The 15,664-nt window shown below is 38.0% G+C and overlaps 1 pseudogene; it reads right to left on the reverse strand.

Annotated features, from left to right (window-relative positions):
* Positions 1-5,677: 5,677 nt before the first annotated feature.
* LOC100429441 (uncharacterized protein C11orf98 pseudogene) lies at positions 5,678-6,757 on the reverse strand (annotated as a pseudogene).
* Positions 6,758-15,664: the final 8,907 nt, after the last annotated feature.

The following is a 15,664-nucleotide window of genomic DNA, read 5'->3' on the forward strand; positions in this document are numbered from 1 at the left end:
AACGTATCCCATTAGAGCTTCAGCCCAAAAGACAGAATCATATTTAAATTAGGTCCTGGCATAGATGAGGCTCTTCAGGTATGTTCCTCACATACAATTCCTCAAGTATGGTTCCTCTCAATTTAAAAATCTATGGACTAAAGGGATAATTTATCTGTCCTTCAAATACCCAACGTACAATGGTGGCACAGCCAGAGGAGTGCCCTATGATCAGGAACAAGTCAAAGATGTCCACTGTTATCACTTAGATTCAACATTGTATTTGAAGTTCCAGCTAAGGCAATTAGACAAGAAAAATAAATAAAACTCATCCAAACTGCAAAGGAAGAATTGGAATCCTTATACATTGCTGGTGGGAATGTAAAATAATGTGCTGCTGTGAAAAACAGTTCAGCAGTTCCTCAAAAACTTAGACAAAGAGTTACCAGATGCCCCAGAAATTCCACTCCTAGATAAACCCAAGAGAAGTGAAAACATATGTTTACGTAAAAAACTTGTATATGAATTTTCTTACAAGCAGTGTTCATAATAGCCAAACAGTGGAAACAAGCCAACATCTATCAACCGCTGAATGTATAAACAAACCGTGGCATATCTTTACAGTGGACTATTGTTTAATTAGAAAAACAAATGATGTACTTATAGACGCTACAACATGGATGACCTTGAAGATATTATGTTAAGAGAAAGAAGTCAGGCCGGGTGTGGTGGCTCACACCTGTAATCCCAGCACTTTGAGAGGTCAAAGCAGATGGATCACCTGAGGTCAGGAGTTCTAGACCAGCCTGAACAAGATAATGAAACCCCGTCTCTACTAAAGACACAAAAAATTAGCTGGGTGTGGTGGTGCACGCCTGTAATCCCAGCTACTATAGAGGCTGAGGCAGGAGAATCACTTGAGCCTGACAGGCGGAGGTTGTAGTGAGCCAAGATGGCCCCACGGTCCCCAGCCTGCGTGACAGAGCAAGACTCTGTCTCAAAAAAAAGAAGCCAAACACAAAAGGCCACCTATTGCATAATTCCATTCATATGAAATGTCTTGAATAGGCAAATCCATGGAGACAGAAAGTAGATTAGTGAATGCCAGGAGGTGGAGGTAGCAAGAAATAGAATTACAATTTTTTTTGTGGATGAAGAAAATGTGGAATTAAGTAGTGGTGATGGTTGCAAAATCTGTGAATATACTTTTAAAACCCCGGCATTTTGCAATTAAAAATAGTAGATTTTGTGGTAAATGCATTATATCTCAAAAAAATACACACTACTTAACACATAATAAAGCTCTATAGTATACAAAAATTAACTCATTTATTAGTTCTAATTGTTTTTGAAAGAGTCTTTAGGATTTTCTATATATAAGATCATGTTGTCTGCAAACAGAAATAATTTAACCTCTTCCTTTCTGATTTGGAAGCCTTTTATTTCTTTTTCTTGCCTAATTTCTCTAGTTAGTACTTCCAGTACTACATTAAATAGAAGAGGTGAGAGTGGGTATTCTTGATTGTTTGTGACCGTAGAGGAAAAACTTTCAACTTTTCACCATTGACTGTGATGTTAGCTGTGAGCTTGCCATATATGGCCTTTATTGTGTTGAGTTAAACTCCTTCCATACATAATTTGTTGAGAATTTTTATCAGAAAGGATGTTGGATTTTGTGAAATATTTTTTCAACATCTATTGAAATGATCATGTAGTTTTGTCTTTACTCTTTAATGTGGTGTAACACATTTAGAAATTTGCCTGTGTTGAACCATTCTTGCATCCCAGGGATCAATCCCACTTGATTCACAGTGTTATGGTTTGAATGTGTGTGCCCCCCCAAAAGCACATGTTGGAAACTCAATTTCCAATGCAATAGTGTTGGAAGGTAGGGACTAATGGGAGGTGCTTAATTCATGAGGGCTTCACCCTCTTAAATGGATTAATGCTGATTATTAAAAGTCTTGAGGCTGCAAATTGAATCTCTTGTTCTTTCTCCTGCTCTCTTTGTCCTTCGGAGGCTGCAGCAAAAAGGCCCTTGGCAGATGCTGTTGCCTTGATCTTGGATTTCCCAGCCTCCAGAAGCATTAGCCAATAAATTTCTGCTTATTATAAACTACCCAGTATCAGGTATTCTGTTATAGCAGCACAAAGTAGACAAAGATGTAAAATTGGTACCTAGAAGTGGGGTTGTTGCTATAACAAATATTTGAAAATGCAGAAGCAGCTTTGGAACATGGTAATGGGTGGAGGCTAGAAGAATTTGAAGGAGCAGGCTATAAAAATCATAGATTGCAGTGAACCAGTGCATTAAGTGTGATTCTAGTGATGGCTTAGCAGAGGAGAGCTATAGGAGAAGTCTGAAACTTTTTAGAGATTGTTTAAGTGGTCGTAATCAGAATGTTGGTAGGAATATGGAGAGTAAAGGTCATTTTGATGAAGTCTCAGACAAGAAAAAGGAGTATTTTCTTGGAAATTGGAGTAAATGCCATTTTTGTTAACAAACTGTAAGAAAAAAAAAAACTTGACTGCATTGTGTCATGCACTAAAGTTTTATAAATGGTAGAATTTAAGAGCAATGAACTAGGATATCTGGTAGGAGAAACCTCTAAGCAAAATATTGAAAATGTGTGGCTTCTTTTAAATTCAGTAAAATAAGAGAAGACAGGAAATTATTTAAATATAAAATTTATCATTTAAAAAAACAGCCCTGGCCCAGTGGCTCACACCTGTAATCCCAGCACTTTGGAGGGCCCAGGTGGGCGGATCATGAGGTCAAGAGATCAAGACCATCCTGGCCAACATGGTGAAACTCCATCTCTACTAAAAAAAAAAAATACAAAAATTAGCTGGGCACGGTGGCACGCACCTATAGTCCCAGCTACTCGGGACTGAGGCAGGAGAATTGCTTGAACCAGGGAGGTGGAGGTTGCAGTCAGCTGAGATTGCGCCACCGCACTCCAGCCTGGAGACAGAGCGAGACTCAAAACAAAACAAAGCTTAGGAATTTGTCTCAAACGAAACAAAACTTAGGAATTTGAAGAATTCTCAGCCTGGCCATGTCATAGAGAATGAAAGAATATTTTCAGGAAAGGGAACCAAGAGTGTGGCCAAGTAACTGATTGATAAGGAGATCAGTATGGATAGAACAAAGCCAGAGCTATTAATTAGGACAATGGGAGAATAACCTCAAAGGTACTTTAGAGATTACTAGCATAGTCCCTCCCATCATAGGCCCAAAGTGTCATGATCTGAGGGAAGGAAATCCTGCAAAAGAGAGCCTAGGGTGCCCTCAAGGTCTTGGGGTTTACTTCCCAGGGCTGCCTCAAGCCTCTGCTTCCCACATTCTGATGCAGAACTCCTTGACCACCCCAGGTATGGTTTAAAGGGGTTCAGGTGTGGCTTTGGCTCCAGCTTCAGAAGGTGTAAGTGACAGTATCCACATGATGTTATGTCTGTAGGTATGCAGAATGCAAAAGCTGTGGGGGAATTGTTTCCTCCACCTAGATTTCAATGAATGTCAGGGACAACCTGGGAACACAGGCAGTAGACTGTTGCAGGTCTGGAGCTACCATGAGAGCCCCTACTAGGGCAATGGCTAGTAGAGCTATAAAGGTAGGTCCACCCCCAAGACACAGAACTACAATGTGCAACACCAGCCTGGGAGAGCTGCAGTCACCGGACTTTAACCCATATACCCAGCAAAGCCATAGGAGTGAGACTAGCCGAGGCCTTAGGGGCTCAACTCCCACCCCAGTGTGCCCAGAAGGTGGGACATAAAGTCAAGGGGGATTATTCTTGGAGCTTTAAGTTCAATGTTGTTGACCTGGCTCAGTGACACTCATTCCTATAATCTCAGCACTTTGGGAGGCAGAGGTGGGTGGATTACTTGAGCCCAGGAGTTTGAGACTAGCCTGGGCAACATAGCACAAACTCCTATCGCTATATAAAACAAACAAACAAACAAACAAAAATTGTCGGGCATAGTAGTGTGCACCTGCAGTTCCAGCTACTCCAGAGGCCGAGGTGGAAGGATCACTTGGGTTTGGGAGGTTGAGGCTACAGTGAACTGTGATCTAGCTACTGCACTCAGCCTGGGCAATAGAGTGAGAGCCTGTTTAAAAAAATTGAATTGAAAATGTTGTTTACTCCATTGGCCTTTGGACTTACTTGGGACCAGTTATCTCTTTCTCCTTGTTGGAATGGGAATGTTGATGGTGATTGTGAGTCCTAGGTTTTTGTCTTCTAGGTTAAAAGAATTTAAGCAAAACACACGCAGCAATAAACAGCATGAAGCAATATATTGCAAAAGAATAAGTATATTCTGAAAGGTAGGTGCAAAAGCAAAAGTACACTCAGAGCTGAGTCAGTGTAAGCTGCTTGAGAGTGAGACAGCATTGACTATTACAAGGGAAACTCTCTTTATGAAAGTCTTACATGATTATTCATAAGGGGGTGGGAAAAGGCATTGCTATGGGTTGGTGCAAAAGTAATTGCAGTTTTTGCTATATTTTTAATGGCAGAACCACAATTACTTTTACATCAACCTAAGAGTAAGTATATTACAGGTGGTTCTCTGGGTGCACATGCTCAGTAGCTGTATATGTTTGCTTTGTTTTTGTTTTTGTTTTTGAGATGAAGTCTCACTCTGTCGCCCAGTCTGGAGTGCAGTGGGGCAATCTTAGCTCACTGCAACCTTCACCTCCCAGGTTCAAGCAATTCTCCTGCCTCAGCTTCCCATGTAGCCAGGATTGCAAGTATGCGCCACCACACTTGGCTAATTTTTGCAGTTTTGGTAGAGACGGGGTTTCACCATGTTGGCCAGGCTGGTCTTGAACTCCTGACCTCAAGTGATCTGCCCACCTTGGCCTCCCAAAGTTCTGGGATTATAAGCTTGAGCCACTGTGCCCAGCCATGTATGTATTTGTTTATACATTGCGTGTCCCATTCACATCTTAACTCTCCTTCCAGTGGTGTGTTTTTTACCATTATAATGAGCAATGAGTCTGTCTGAAGACAAGTAAAATTAAAATGTGCATACTGTCTACAGGATAAATTTCCTGGCCAGGAGCAGTGGTTCACACCTGTAATCTCAGCACTTTGGGAGGCTGAGGTGGGTGGATCACTCAGTCAGGAGTTCAAGACCAACCTGGCCAACATGGTGAAGCCCCGTCTCTACTCAAGATACAAAAATTAGCTGGGCGTGGTAGCACGTGCCTGTAGTTCCAGCTACTTGGGAGGCTGAGGCAGAATAGCTTGAATCTGGTAGGTGGAGGTTACAGTGAGCCAAGATCATGCCATTGCACTCCAGCCTAAGCGACAGAGCAAGACTCCATCTCAGAAAAAAAAAAAAAAAAAGAAAAGAAAAGAAAGAAAGAAGAGAAAAAAGAAAAATTCCTACTGAGGATAGTTCTGCTCTTGACTATGAAGCCAGTAGTGAGTGCTGCTTGTTTGTTTGTTTTCCAGAGTGCTAGGGTTTTATTACAAATGGAGTTGATTGCTAGAGAGGCCCTTTTCCAATCTTTCTTCTGTACCCTCTTCCCTCCCAAAGACATCCCTCCAGGGGAGGTCAGTAGGCCATTAGGAAGGAGGAAATATGGAGAGTGAAAAGGGGCACTGCTTTTGCCAACGTGCTCTGAAACAACCACTGAGTCCTTTTGGCTCCAGTTGAGAATCTTCTAGTGGAAGTGGAAGAGGTTTAATTCTCATCTTCAAAGTCCGTCATTTCTACATCCTGGGGGGCTTTTGTCTTCTTTTGCATTTTGAGCTGTGGTTCGATAGTCCTGGCTGACTTTGAGGGGCTTCCACCTCCATGGCTGCCTTCTCTTTCTGGGCAAGCCAGGTCTGCTGGAGGAGTTTTCCAGGCTTCTTCCCCTACAGAGTAAGGTTGGCACGTGCACTGGATGCCCGCTTCTTGAGGTGGTGCCGCATGATCAGCGCTTGGTCTGTCACAGCCCCGAACTCCCAGTGCCTCAGACGCTGCTTGCGGTTCAACACCCGCCTGCGCTGAACAGCTTTTTCTTCAGCTGGGTTCGACGCCAGTTGATTTTTCCCCCGAGATTCCCCACGGTCGCTCTGCGACTCCAATAGGCGGTGCGTACTTCCGCCTGGGGTTTGTTGTGTTGGGGTGGTTTTCACGTCCCGAGGACACGGTTGTGGGGCTTGTTGTGTTGATGGTGCAGTCACTGAGTCCCAAAGACATGGTTACTTCCTTGACTACCTATCTGGCCTCGGGAATGTCTATGCCATGCCTGTCCCACCACTGTATTTTGGAAGCACATAACTTGCTTGATTCCACAGGCTCATGCCTGAAGGAAATTGCCTCCTTGCCATCCTGCCTTGACTTTCGCCTATATCTGATTTAGATGAGACTCTGGGCTTTGGACTTTCGAGTTGATGCTGAAATGATTTAAGACTTTGGGGGGCTATTAGATGAAATGTATGTATTTTGTGAGAAAGACATGAATTTTGGGGCCCAGGGGCCAAAAAAAAATGCTATGGTTTGAATGTGTCCTCAGAAAAGCATGTGTGGGCTGGGCACCGTTGCTTACACCTGTAATCTCAACATTTTGGGAGGCCAAGGTGGGAGGATTGCTTTAGCCCAGGGGTTCAAGACCAGCCTGAGTAACATGGTGAGCCTCTGTCTCTACCAAAAAAAAAGGTAATCATAACAAAAAATTAGCTGGGCATGGTGGTGTACACTTGTAGTCCCAGCTACTGGGGAGGCTGAGGTAAGACGATCAGTTGAGTCTGGGAGATTGAGGTTGCAGTGAACCATGATCGTACCACTGTACTGCAGCCTGGATAACAGAGTAAGATCCTCTCTCAAAAATAAATAAATTAATTAAAAGCATTTGTTAGAAACTTAATTTCCAATCTAATAGTGTTGAAAGGTAGAACCTAACAGAAGATGTTTAGTCTATAAGTAAGGGCTCCACACTTACTTGGATTAAGGTTGATTATAAAGGGGCTTGAAGCCGCAAGTTCAATCTCTTGCCTTTTTTTTTTTTTTTTTGGAGATGGAGTCTAGCTCTGTCACGCAGGCTGGAGTGCAGTGGTGCTCTCTCGGCTCACTGAACTTCCATCTCCCAGGCTCAAGCGTTTCTCCTGCCTCAGCCTCTGCAGTAGCTGGGATTACAGGCACATACCATCACACCCAGCTAATTTTTGTATTTTAGTAGAGATGGGGTTTCACCAGGTTGCCCAGGCTGGTCTCAAACTCCTGACCTCAGGTGGCCTGCCCGCCTCGGCCTCCCAAAGTGCTGGGATTACAGATGTGAGCCACCACGCCCAGCCTTCTTGCCCTTTCTTTGCCCTTTTGTCACAAAAAGATGCAGCAAAAAAGACCCCTGTCAGATGTCAGCCCCTTGATCTTGGACTTCTCAGCCTTCTGAACTGTGAGCCAATAAATTTCTGTTCATTATAAATTACCCCGTTTCAGATATTCTGTTACAGCAGCACAAAATCAAGTGAGAAACTTGGTGAATAACCCTATTAATGTCTTATTGAATTCAGTTTGCTAGTATTTTGTTGAGGATTTTTACATGTGTGTTCACCAGAGATTTTGGCCTGTAATTCTTTTTTTGTAATGTCCTTGACTGGCTCTGATTTCAGGATAAGTTGCAGGATACAAAATTAACATATTAAAATTAGTATCATTGCTATACACTAGCAACAAACTATTCACAAAATAAATCAAGAAAACAATCCTATTTGTCATAGCATTAATGAAAAACTTAGAAATACATTTAACCAAGAATACAATTAACTAAATACATTCAGTATATGAGAGATCCATACACGGAATACTATAAAACATTGATGAAATAAACTTAAGAGAAAAACAAATGAAAATATATACAGTGTTCATGGATTGGGGGAATTAACATTGTTAAATTGTCCATATTACCCAGTGATCTACAGATTCAATGCAATCCCTGTCAAAATTGAAATGACATTTTTCACAGAAATAGAAAAGAACAACCCTGAAGTTTGTATAGAAAAACAAAAGACCTCAAATAGTCAAAGCAATTTTTAGCAAAACAAAGCTGGAGGCATCACACTACCTGACTTGAAAATGTACCAAAAAGTTATAATAATCAAAACAACCCATACTGTCATAAAAGCAGACATATAGACCAAAGAAATAGAAAACAGAGCCCACACATCTACAGTCAACTGATTTTCAGCAAAGCTGTCAAGGACATACAATTAGGAAAGGACATTCTCTTCAGTAAGTTGGGAAAATTAGATATAAACACACAGAGGAATGAACTTAGACCCTTATCTTGTCCCATGTACACAAGTCAAATCATAATGGGTTAATGTCTTAAATATAAGATCTGAAACTATAAAACCACTAGGGGAAAACACAGGGAAAGAGCTTCTTAACATTGGATTTGGCAAAAACTTTTGGATACAACCCCAAAAACACATGCAACAAAAGCAAAATTAGACTAATTGGATTGCACCAAACTAAAGAGCTTCTGCACACCAAAGGCAACAATCACCAGAGTGAAGAGACTATCTATGGGATGGGGAGAAAACATTTGCAAACCATGCATCTGAAAAGGGGCCAGTATCCAAAATATCTAAGAAACTCAAACAACTCAATAGCAAGAAAACAACTAGTTTAAAAAATGGGTAGGAATCTGTATAGATATTTCTCAAAAGAAGACATGTGAATCGCCAACAGGTATATGAAAAGGTGCTCAACATCACTAATAATGAATCAGGGAAATGCAAATGAAAGCCACAATATAACACAATTATATCACATGTGTTATAATAGTCTTTATCAAAAAAATAAAAGATAACAAGTGTTAACAAAAATGTGGGGGAAAGGGAACCCTAGTACATTGTTGGTGGGAATGTGAATTAGTATAGTTATTTTGGAAAACAGTATGGAGGTTCCTCCCAAAATTAAAATTAAAACTACTGTATGATTCAACAATTCTCTTTCTCAGTATATAACCAAAGGAAAGGAAGAAATATTCCCTCATCCATGTTCATTTCAGTATTATTCACAATGGTAAAGATATGGAGTCAACCTAAGTGTTTATCAACCTAAGTGCTTGTCTACTGATAAATGGATAAAGAAAATGTGATATATATACATAGCGTTATACTATTCAGCCTTATGAAAAGAAAGATGTCTTGCTTTCCACATAGCAGTCTTGCAACAACATGGATGAATGTGGAAGACATCATCCTAAGTGAAATAAACCAGGCACAGAAAGACTAAAGACAAACTGAATGATCTCACTTTTATGTGAAATCAAGAGTAGAATGGAGGTAACCAGGGACTGGGGCAGGTGGTAGTGAGGTGGGAAATGGAGAGATATTGGTTAAAGTAAAAAGTTTAGTTAGACAGGAGGAATAAGTTCTGGAGATTCACAGTGAAGCATGGAGGCAATTGTGAATAATAATGTATTGTATATTTGAAGACTGCTAAGAACATAGATTTTAGATGTTCTCGCTACACATAAAAACTGATAAGTATGTGAGTTGAGGGATATGTTAAATCATTCTACAGTGCGTATGTGTGTGTATATATACATCATGAACCCCATAAATGTACAGAATCATTTGTTAATTAAAAATAAACTTTAAAATGACAAAAATAAAGATGTTTTCACATGTACAAAGGCTGAAAAAAATCAAAGATCAGCAGATCCGTATTATAAGAAAAATTAAAGGAGTCCTTCAAGCATAAGGAAAGTTTTATCAGATAGAAATATATTTATTTCTACCCAAAGGAGTGAAGATACCAGAAATGGCAACTGTGTGGGCAAATACAAGTATAAGAAAACTTTCTCATTACATAATTCTCTTAAATGATAAACAAAGAAACAAAAAAACCATAGAGTGGGAGTGAATATGTATATATTTGTGTGTATATATATATATATACACACATATATTGCACTAGCATGTATGATAATAGCACAAAGCTTAGAGGGAAGAAATAGTATGGCAGTTTTATACTATATATAAATGGATATAATAATATTTGAAGCTAGACTCAAACAAGTTAAAGACAAATACTATAAATCCAAAAGTAATAGCTAGAATCACAAAATAGAATTATACCTAATGAGCTAATAAACTAGATATAAAATATAAACTATATATAAACTAGATATAAAATATAAATGATATAAAAAATAAACTAGATATAAAATGTAAACTAGATATAAAAAAGGAACCATAAAAATAACCAAAAGATGGCAAAAAAAAAAAAGAGGGAAAAAATGGAACAAAGAACAATTGGACCAAATAGAAAACAAATATCAAGAAGGTAGGTTTAAATCCAACCATATCAATAATCCCATCAAATGAAAATTGTCGAATTATCTCAATTAAAAGACAAACATTTTTGAAGTAGATTTAAAAAATAAATGAATACTTGACTATATGCTGTCTGTAAGAAACACACTACCATGGAAAACTACAAAAAAGTTAAAAGCAAATGGATGAAAAAATATACTATGCCAATATTAATTTCAAAAAAACCAAAGCTGGAGTGCTTATTTTAATACAAAACAATGTAGATTCCATAGAAAAAGCCATATCCAGGGATAAAAGGGTCATTTAAAAATGATAAAGTGTTCATTTTACTAAGAGAACATAATAATCTTAAATATTTATGCAACTAATGACAGAGCTTCAAAATACAAACAGCTTCTGACTTACAAATTTTCAACTTTACAATGTGCAGAAGGGATACACATTCAGTACGCTTTTTGACTTATGAAGTTGTGCACAGATAAACACACTGTGAGTTCAAACAGTGGGTGTGTCCAGACATAACCACATTGTTGAGGAGCATCTGTACTTAAAAGCAAAGACTGATAGAATTACAAGAAGAAATAGACAAATTCACAATTATAGCTAGGGATCTGAATACCTCTCACTCAATAATAGCAGAAATACATAGACATCAGTAAGGATATAGAAGATATGGAGAGCACTATCAACCAAGTTGACCCAATTGATATTTATAGGTCATTATACCAAAGAACAGCAAAACACACCATATTCCCTTCCTAGACCATATTATAGGCCATAAAAAAATACTCAATAAATTTGTACGAATTGAGTCACACCACTGTTTTCTCTGACCACCGTGAAATTAGAAATTAATAAAAAGATATATGAAAAATTCCAGAATATTGCAAAAGTAAATAACAGACTTATACATAACCTACATGTCAAAGAAGAAATCAAAAGGAAAATTATAAAACACTTATAAATGAATAAAAAGGAAAGGACAAAATATCAGATTTAGTGGTATGCTGCTAGAATAGAATTTGGAGGAAACTTTTAGGACTAAATATTTATATTAGGAAAGAATAAGGGTCTGAAATCAATGAACTCAACATTTACCTTAAGAATCTAGAAAAATAATGTAGAAAAGGAACAAATTAAAGTCCTTCAGGTACAAGGAAACAGAAGAAATAAAACAAAAATTCAATTATAAGGAAAAATAGGGAAAAATCTGAGACCAAAAATGAGTTATTTGAGATCCATCTAAATGATAAACCTGTAGTTAGACTGATCAGTATAAGGGGAGAAAAGACAGAATTTATCAATATTGGAATGCAAGAGATGACATTAGTACACATTCTTTTTTTTTTTCTATCTTTATTTATTTATTTATTATTATTATTATACTTTAAGTTCTAGGGTACATGTGCATAACGTGCAGGTTTGTTACATATGTATACTTGTGCCATGTTGCTGTGCTGCACCCATCAACTCGTCAGCACCCATCAACTCGTCATTTACATCAGGTATAACTCCCAATGCAATCCCTCCCCCATCCCCCCTCCCCATGATAGGCCCCAGTGTGTGATGTTCCCCTTCCCGAGTCCAAGTGATCTCATTGTTCAGTTCCCACCTATGAGTGAGAACATGCGGTGTTTGGTTTTCTGTTCTTGTGATAGTTTGCTAAGAATGATGGTTTCCAGCTGCATCCATGTCCCTACAAAGGACACAAACTCATCCTTTTTTATGGCTGCATAGTATTCCATGGTGTATATGTGCCACATTTTCTTAATCCAGTCTGTCACTGATGGACATTTGGGTTGATTCCAAGTCTTTGCTATTGTGAATAGTGCTGCAATAAACATACGTGTGCATGTGTCTTTATAGCAGCATGATTTATAATCCTTTGGGTATATACCCAGCAATGGGATGGCTGGGTCATATGGTACATCTAGTTGGCCATCAGAGAAATGCAAATCAAAACCACAATGAGATACCATCTCACACCAGTTAGAATGGCGATCATTAAAAAGTCAGGAAACAACAGGTGCTGGAGAGGATGTGGAGAAATAGGAACACTTTTACACTGTTGGTGGGATTGTAAACTAGTTCAACCATTATGGAAAACAGTATGGTGATTCCTCAAGGACATTAGTACACATTCTATAAACATTAAAGATACTAGAATATTGTGATGACTTTATTCCAATAAATACAATAAATTAAATTAAAAATGCATTGAAAGATACAAACTACTAAAGCTCACTCAAGAAGAAATAGATAACCTGAATAGACCTTTATCTATTAAAAAGTTGTATTTCAAACACCTTTTCACAAAGAAAATGACAGACTCAGACGGCTCCCTTGTAGAATTCCAGCAATAGTAAGGGAAGAGATCATACCAATTCTACACAAACATCCAGAAAATTGAAAAGAAAATAATATGTCCCAAAGGCATTGTATGAAAACTACAGACCAATAGTCCTCATAAATATAAATACAAATTAACAAATATATATGTATACATATTTAAATATATAATATTTTAAAAGGGTAGTTAATACATTGTGATGAAGTGGCATTAACCCCAGGAATGCAAGATTGCTTTAACATTAGAAAATCAATCAATGTAATTCATGTTAACAAATCCAGAGAGAATAACCACATGGTTGTATGAATTGATGGAGAAAAAAAATTGACAAAATCCAACAGCCATTTCTGATAAAAATTCCCAACAAGCTAGGAATAAAATGGAACATCATCTTGATAAGAGGATATTTGAAAAACCTACAGCTAACATCATTCTGAATGTTTTCCCCTAACATCTGGAACAAGGCAAGCGTATCTTCATCAACATTTTTTTTTTTTCTATTTTACTGGAGGTTTTAGCTAGTACAAATTGGCAAGGAAAATAAATACAAACCATATAGATTGAAATGGAAGAAATAAAACTGTATTTATTTGTAGAAGACAAAAATCACCTACAGAGAACAAGACTTTCAATTTTAACTGAGTTTTGCAAGGTTGCAGAATACAAGATCAATATGAGAATAAATTGTATTTCAATACATTAGCAATAAATCATTGAAAATTGAAATTAAAATGCCATTTACAATAGCACAAAAAACAGGGGTAAAGCTGATGTAAAGTGCACAAGACATACAATGAAAAGATAAAACTTTGCTAAGAGAGATTTTGAAATATGGAAATCAGTGGAAGAACTATGTTAATGGATTGAAAAACTCAAGGTTGCTAAGATACCAGTTCTCTATAAATTGATCTATAGATTCATTATAATCCCTATCAAAATCCATCATGTTTTTATAGAAATTGGTAAGCTGGTTATAAAATCTATGTAGAAATGCCAAAAAAGTAGGATAGGCAAAACAACTTGGGGAAAAAGAGGGAATTTTTATTTTTTTATTTTTAATTTTTTGGCAGAAAAGAAATAAAGAACTCTCATTACCTGAATTCAAGACTTACAAAGCTACAGTTATCCAGGCAGTGTGGTTTTGGAGTTCAGGAGGCAAAGATATTAATTAAACAGAATTAAGTCCTGAAATAGTCCCTCATATTTATATAAAACTGATTTTTGACCAAGGTGCAAAGGTAGTTCGGTAAAGAAAGAATGGTCTTGTCAACAAATGGTGTTGAACAAATAGATATCCACTTAGATCCACATATTCCACTGTATTTCTTAGATACAGCACCAAAAGTGTGATCCATAAAGGAAAAATCGATAATTTGAACTTTATATAAAAACTTCCAAAGATACTGCTAAGAAAATGAAAGACGGCCAGGCGCGGTGGCTCATGCCTATAATCCCAGCACTTTGGGAGGCCGAGGCGGGCAGATCACAAGCTCAGGAGATCGAGACTGTCCTGGCTAACATGGCGAAACCCCATCTCTACTTAAAAAAAAAAAAATTAGGCGGGCATGGTAGTGGGCGCCTGTAGTCCCAGCTACTCTAGAGGCAGAGGCGGGAGAATGGCGTGGACCCGGGAGGCGGAGCTTGCAGTGAGCCAAGATCCCGCCACTGCACTCCAGCCTGGGCGACAGAGCGAGACTCCGTCTCAATAAATAAATAAATAAATAAACAAACAAATAAATAAATAAATAATAAAAAGGCAAATGAAAGACAAGGCATACGCTGATAAAGCACCTGTATCCAGAATATATACTCTCAAATCTCGACAATGAAATAACACAATTAAAAAAGGGAAATAACTTTTTTTCAAGTTCTCTCATGAGGTTGCAAAAGCAAATAATTTTAACACATCACCAAAATGTACAGAGGCAAATAACATGAAAGATGCTAAACATCAATAGTTAGAGAAACGGAAATTAAAACAGGATACTACTACGCACTCATTAGAATGACTAAAATTAAAAAGACTGACAATACCGAGTTTTGACAAGAACATGAAATAAATGGAATTCCCACACACTATTTGAGAACATACAATGGCACAGCTACTTTAGAAAACACTTTGTTATTTTCTTAAAAAGCTGAAAATACATGCAGCATACCATTTAACCTTTCTACTCTTATTTACCTGAGACATGAAAATATAACCACTTACAAAGACTTGTTATGAATGTTTACAGCATCTTACTTTATTATTATTATTATTATTATTATTAAAATATATTCTTTAACTTCTGGAGTGCACGAGCAGAACGTGCAGGTTTGTTACATAGCTATACACGGGCCATGGTGGTTCACTGCCGGCATCAACCTGTCATCTACATTAAGTATTTCTCCTAATGCTATCCGTCCCCCAGTCCCCCAGCCCCAACAGGCTCTGGTGTGTGATGCCACTCCATTCCCCTCATGTCCATGTGTTCTCATTGTTCAACTCCCATTTATGAGTGAGAACATGTGGTGTTTTGTTTTCCATTCTTGTGTTAGTTTACTGAGAATGATGGTTTCCAGCTTCATCCATGTCCCTGAGAAGAAAACGAACTCACCCTTTTTTATGGCTGCATAGTATTCCATGGTGTATATGTGCCACATTTTCTTTATCCAGTCTATCATTCATGGGCATTTGGGTTGGTTCCAAGTCTTTGCTATTGTGAATAGTGCCACAGTAAACACACGTGTGCATGTGTCTTTATAGTAGAATGATTTATAATCCTCTGGGTATATACCCAGTAATGGGATTGTTGAGTCAAATGGTATTTCTGGTTCTAGTTCCTTGAGGAATCGCCACACTGTCTTCCACAATGGTCAAACTAATTTACACTCCCACCAATAGTGTAAAAGCTTTCCTATTTCTCCACATCCTCTCCAGCATCTGTTGTTTCCTGACTTTTTAATGATTGCAGTTCTAACTGGTATGAGATGGTATCTCCTTGTAGTTTTGATTTGCATTTCTTTAATGACCAGTGATGATGAGCTTTTTTTCATACGTTT

The sequence above is a fragment of the Macaca mulatta genome, chromosome 4, assembly GCF_049350105.2.
Source record: "Macaca mulatta isolate MMU2019108-1 chromosome 4, T2T-MMU8v2.0, whole genome shotgun sequence".
Classification (NCBI taxonomy): domain Eukaryota; kingdom Metazoa; phylum Chordata; class Mammalia; order Primates; family Cercopithecidae; genus Macaca; species Macaca mulatta.